Here is a 6,198-nt window from a genome sequence, read left to right on the forward strand (position 1 = left end):
CGAAGAGGCTTGAATAAAAACCTTCTCCCTGCTGACTAAGGCTGATTTGAACAATCGGTGAGGGGGAACGTCTTGAAACCCCAGTTTGTACCTTTGGGACACTATTTGTAAAGCCCACGAGTCCAGGTCCGAATGAATCCAGAACTGACTGAAGAGTTTTAGACGTGCCCCCCACTGGTGCGGGCTCCTGCAAGAGAGCCCCAGCGTCATGCAGTGGATTTGGCAAAAGCAGAGGACGATCTCTGCTCCTGCGATCTTGAAGAGGCTACAGACCTCTTCCCTCTTTTCCTTCCTCTACCTGCAAAGAAAGGGGAATCTTAACTTCTTGCATATCTATTGGGCCGAAATGACTGCGTCAGATAATGATGCGTCTTCATCCGTTGAGAGGGAACATAGGGCAAGAAGGATGACTTACCTGCGGGAGCTGCCGAGATCAAATTAACTAGGCCGTCGCCAAACAAGGCTTCACCTTCATAGGGAAGAGACTCCCTTTCTTCTTGGAGTCAGCATCAGCATTCCCTTGGTGAATCCACAATGCCCTCCTATCCGAGACTGCCATGAAATTGGCCCGTGAGCACTTGTGCCCGGTGTAGGATTTTTAAATATGTGTAGTTTACTGTATGCAAAGGTTTAAAACCTTTTAGGAACTGAGATCTAAGGTGTATTACATGTAGTTTAAAAAAAACAAAAAAGGTTTATTTTATGGCAGTAGTTTCCAAACTGGGGTTCTTGCACTGGTAGCATAGTTTGGTGGTCCAGGACCAATTAAAATTATTTATATTTTATTAAATTGGCAAAACCATTCCCTCACAACATAACTGAACCTGAGGATGACATGCTATAAACACAATTTACTTAATTTTATATTTTTTTCTGAATTTCTCAATAAAAAAAACTTTGGCCTAGGGGTGCCGTGAAACAAATTGTGATACTCTAGGGCAGGGGTGTCAAACCCATGGGCCGCATGCCGCCCCCAATGCATCCTTTTGTGGCCCACAGGCCGGGGTCCGACAGGGGTCCTTTTGTGGCCCGATCACCTTGCTTAGAGCGAGGGCAGGAGAGTGCAGCCAGAGTCTTTGCTTTCTATGTGCGGCACCATCTTCCCGAAGAGATCACCGGGAAGATAGTGCCCCTTCCACTGGCTACAGCACAGGTATACTGGGGTGGGGTAGCAAACTGGGGGCCCCAATGGGCCCCTCCAGCAGTCCCTCTACCAAAACACGTCTTTTGGTGGTTTTGCGGTGTTGTTATAACTACATGGTGACGATACTGTAGCACAGAGATTTTCAACCATTTACAACTCACGTCACACAGAACAAGATTTAAATATTGACAAGGCACACTGAAATATAATGGTGATGCATGGTGCAGTATCGTGTCCTAGGATGTCATGTCGCAGCTTCTCCATAGGTAACGCCTGAACAGGCCCGGTGACAGGGGGGACAAAGGGGACACTTGTTCAGGGCTCCAAGTATTAAGAACAGAAATAATGGGGCCACAGTGCCAATATTGCTTTTTAAAGTGTATCCACCAACTGCTCAATTTAAGCAGGAAAACAATTAACAGGCCAACTAAACCCTTCCCCCTCCTTTTACCCCATCACTTTGTCCAGTCCCTGTGGTCCATACTGTATTGCCATTATTATGCATGTTGCTGTGCTGGCCCTTTTCTGAATGTCCCTGCCACCGCCACCGAAGAGCTGGATAGCCCAGTATGAAAACCACCTGCCGGCCTCACTGACGGTCCGAGTCAAAGGCTCCATTTTTTTTAAAGATCCCTCTGCCAAGTTAAGGGGGGGTTGAGGGGGCCCCAGAGATATCAGTGTACTGGGCCCCGAGATTTCTGTTGCTGGCCCTGACCCTCAGGGGCGTATCTACCCCTTGGCCAGGATGGCACTTGCCAGGGGCACCATCCAGCTGTGCCAACCGTGGCTAAGGGATAGAGTTCTGCAGTCTCGAAAGGGCGCTATGGCAATCAGCGTGGGACTGACCAATTAGACGGTGAGGGAAGGATACTGAAATTGTCCCAACCCTGTTACAGTTTGAAACGCCCCTCAACTGCTGTCCACTCCTAGCTCTGCCCCTTTGAAATTATTAATCCCTACCCCCCGGTAGGCGGAGTTCTCCAGGCCCATACTCAGGAGTCACCACTGCTGTACATTATGTGCCGGTTGTAGAGGCAGAGCGGGGAACATCAGAGAACGCCACAAATTACACAGTGGGCAAGGAGATGGCTGGAGACAGCTGCACAGCCATGCCTTGCAAGTTCGAGAGAGCTGTTGAATTTCAGCACTTCAAGCCAGAGCCTGCCCCCTGCTGCCCAAGCAGTCCGTGACAGTTAGTGTCGAGGAGGGGGGGATTTGTGCATGTGTGCTATCAGTGTGTGTGTGGGGGGGGTGGGGGGGTGGAGGATGTGTGTGACTGTGAGGGAGCTGTCAGTGTCAGTGGGGAGAGGAGCAGGAGGGAGTTGTCAGTGTGTGGAAGTGATGAGAGTTGTCAGTACTGGGGAAATGTGTGTGTGTGTGTACTAGATTTAGGAGTGTGTGTTTGTGAGAGGTTTCAGTTGGGGAATTAGAGTTCATACAGTAATTAAATGTTTTCATATTGAGAACTACATCTCCCAGCATATACAGTGTGCTGGGGATGCTAACAAGCTTTATTTAAAAGTTTAAAAAACATTGCTTTTATGACTGCTATGGTTAAAAAGGGAGAGCTATAAATCAATTTATCAGTGAATGATCGCAGTTTGAGCTGTTACATTTTACTGAACCACCTATCCCTCCACACTCACTACCTGTCCTCAGGATACATTTACCATCCCGGCAGACGGTATACCGGCGGTCATTTGACCGATGTTGGAATCCTGACACCACTTGGGAGACTGGTGCCGGCACACAGACAGCCAACATCCCGAAGGCGAGTATTGGAGGGAGGGTTAGGACCGGGGGAGCGGGTGTTAGGGAAGGCACTAGGAGGGGGGGGGGGGTTAGTCCTAGCTGCCACCCCCTGAGGGTTAGCACTATCCGCCACCCCCCCAGAGGATTAGGATTAGGTATCATGTGACTGCTGGAATCCCGACCGCCGGATGCCATACCCAACCCCCTTTACTTTTTCAGGCATTTCTATCTCTCCTCTCTCTATGGTGTTCCGATTGCCCACTTTCCCTTGTGCTTTTCTCTCTCTCTCTCTCTCTCCTTTGTTTAGAGCATCAGTTTCTGTAGTCCACTTTATCCTTATTTTTTCCAGTGTTTCACTATCTCTCTGATGTAATGAGGATGTATGGTCTAGAGGGATCAGTAATGCATTGTACTGTATAGAGGCGTCAGGGATGTAGCGTAGGGTATAGAGGCGTCAGGGATGTAGCGTAGGTTATAGAGGCATCAGGAATGTAGCGTAGGGAATAGAGGCGTCAGGGATGTAGCGTAGGGAATAGAGGCGTCAGGGATGTAGCGTAGGGTATAGAGGCGTCAGGGATGTAGCATAGGGAATAGAGGCGTCAGGGATGTAGCGTAGGGAATAGAGGCGTCAGGGATTTAGCTTAGGGAATATAGGCATCAGGGATGTACTAGCAGGTATATAGAGGTCAGTGTACTGTATAGAGGGGTCAGTAATGCAGTGATGGTTATAGAAAGGTCAGTGATGTAGTGTAGGGTATAGAGGGGTCAGTTATGTAGTGTGGGGTAAAGAGGGGTCAGTAAAGATACTAAGCTGAAGTACTTAGAACACTTCTTGAATTAAGACACAACCTGCAAGAAAAAGTATGCAATATGGGTGAAAAGGCAAATGTCAGAGGTCTGATACAAGTGACCAGCTCCACACCTTGCACCACATAGCGTTATGTTAAACTGGGATATGTTCTTTTTTGGTGTGTGTGTATGTATGTGTGTGTGTGTGGGGGGGGGGGGGGGTGCCAAAGGAAATTTTTGCCAGTGGCTCCTTTGGTCTAGAACCAGCCCTGATCACAAAATATTTTTGTCTGAGCAGACTGGACACTGATCAGCGTTGGCTCATTCTCAGCCCCCCGCCCAGCCTCTGCTGCCAACAGACTGCTATTAGCTAGTTAACCTTCTGCCTTCCCTATCTATGACACAGACTGCTGCTAATGCTACCAGACTGTTCCCAGTGGCTTCACACCAACAGTGAATCCCAGCCGATGATGTAGGGCAGCGTGTGGGGGAGGGGGTCAGTTGCTGTGGCTCCAACATGGTGACCGCCAATGGACTGCAATGCTTTATCGAAAGGGGGGGCGCCAGTCCCTTACTTTGCCAGGGGCGCTTGGACCCCTAGCTACACCTCTGTTGACCCTAACCGATACCCCTAAACTAACCATAATTCCTGCAGTAAAAATCCATGTTTCTATGTATATAGGGGGTCATTCCGAGTTGATCGCATGCTGCCGTTGTTCGCTGCGTAGCAATCAGTTGAAAAAAAATGGCTAATCTGTGCATGCGCATGCTCCGTAATGTGCATGCGCATCGTACGGGTACAAAGTCCATTGTGGTTTTGCACTAGTTCTAGCGATTATTCCAATCACAGAACAGGCCACAAGGAGATTGACAGAAAGAGGGCGTTTCTGGGTGTCAACTGACCGTTTTCAGGGAGTGCTTGGAAAAATGCAGGCGTGGCAGAAGAAATGCAGGCGTGGCTGGGCATTCGCTGGATGGGTGTGTGACATCAAAAGCCGTCCCTCGGTTGTTAGAATCAACGCACACGAAGTGTAACTACAGTGCTGGTCTTATTTTGAAACGATTTTGCAGGCGCTCTGCTGCTCAAGTGTTCGCACTTCTCCAAAGTGAATATACACTCTCCAGTGGGCAGCGACAATGCGTTTGCATGGCTGCTAAAAACTGCTAGCGAGCAATCAACTCAGAATGACCCCCATAGTGTATTGCAAGAAAATATCTGTAAATCCAATGGTACCGTAAGTGCGGTATATACTCGCACTTCTTTGCGGGGTGAGAACATCTCCCCTAAGTGAAGTCAGCCCTATGAATAGAGTTTGTGTGATCCCTGTGCAGCAGTCACAGAAAGGGTTCATCTCTGCAGTTTGTCACTCAAATTACATTGCTGCATTTTTTCTAGAAGTGGATCTGAGAGCTGTTACCCGCAGACCAGCTACAATAATTATCCTGGGTACTCACTAGACCAGTGGTTCTCAAACTGCACCCTGGGGTGCCTCAGGACACCTGCAGGGGTGCCTTGGATTGGTGGTCCAGGACCAATTCAAAATATTTATAGTTAGTGTTATAGGCAAAACCAGTGCTGTTGGCTGGCAATCATAACATATGTGCACAAGCAGAAGCAAATCCTGTCCCCTACCAAAGGGCCAGTGCTAGGGTGTTTGGCGCCTCCCTGCAAACTATTAATTTGGGCCCTCTCTCCAATACTTAATAAAGGGACAGTGCGCTCCTTAAAAAAAGAAGGTGTGGTATCACAAGGAAGGGGCATGGCCACACAATAGCACCCCAAATCAAAATACGTCACACAGTAGCACTATCTTATTGTCATTACACCGCATGTAATAATAATAATAATAATACCCACAGTCGCAGTGCCCTTTATACACATAACCACCATATCAGTGCAGCTTACACACATAATGCCAACAGTAGCAGTGCCCCTTCTACACATGCCCACGGTGGCAATCCTTTACATGGCAAATATCAACCTGGTTTTGCCATGTAAAGGATTGCCACTTTAAAAACAAACAATCAAACAAAAACAAAAAAAACAACAGGAAAAAACACAAAATCTCTCACTTTCTGATTCTCACACCCTATTACATTCCTCCCTATATATTTAAATGTTTCTATTACTGTATGTTCCCTCTTCCCTTCTCCAAACTATACACATCAACATTTTTTAGTATTTCCAGGTAAGTTTTGTGATGTAGGCCATGCACAATTTTAGTTGCCCTAATGTATTTACAGCCTTCTGGAGATATGGCTTCTGGAACTGAACACAGGATTCTAAATGTGGCTGTACCAAGGACCTATACAGTGGCATTACAGGTTGAGTATCCCTTATCCAAAATGCTTGGGACCAGAGGAATTTTGGATATCGGATTTTTCTGTATTTTGGAATAATTGCATACCATAACGAGATATTATGGTGATGGGACCTAAATCTAAGCGCAGAAGGCATTTATGTTTCATATACACCTTATACACACAGCCTGAAGGTCATTTTAGCCAATATT

Source organism: Pseudophryne corroboree, unplaced genomic scaffold (genome assembly GCF_028390025.1).
Source record: "Pseudophryne corroboree isolate aPseCor3 unplaced genomic scaffold, aPseCor3.hap2 scaffold_875, whole genome shotgun sequence".
In the NCBI taxonomy this organism is placed as follows: domain Eukaryota; kingdom Metazoa; phylum Chordata; class Amphibia; order Anura; family Myobatrachidae; genus Pseudophryne; species Pseudophryne corroboree.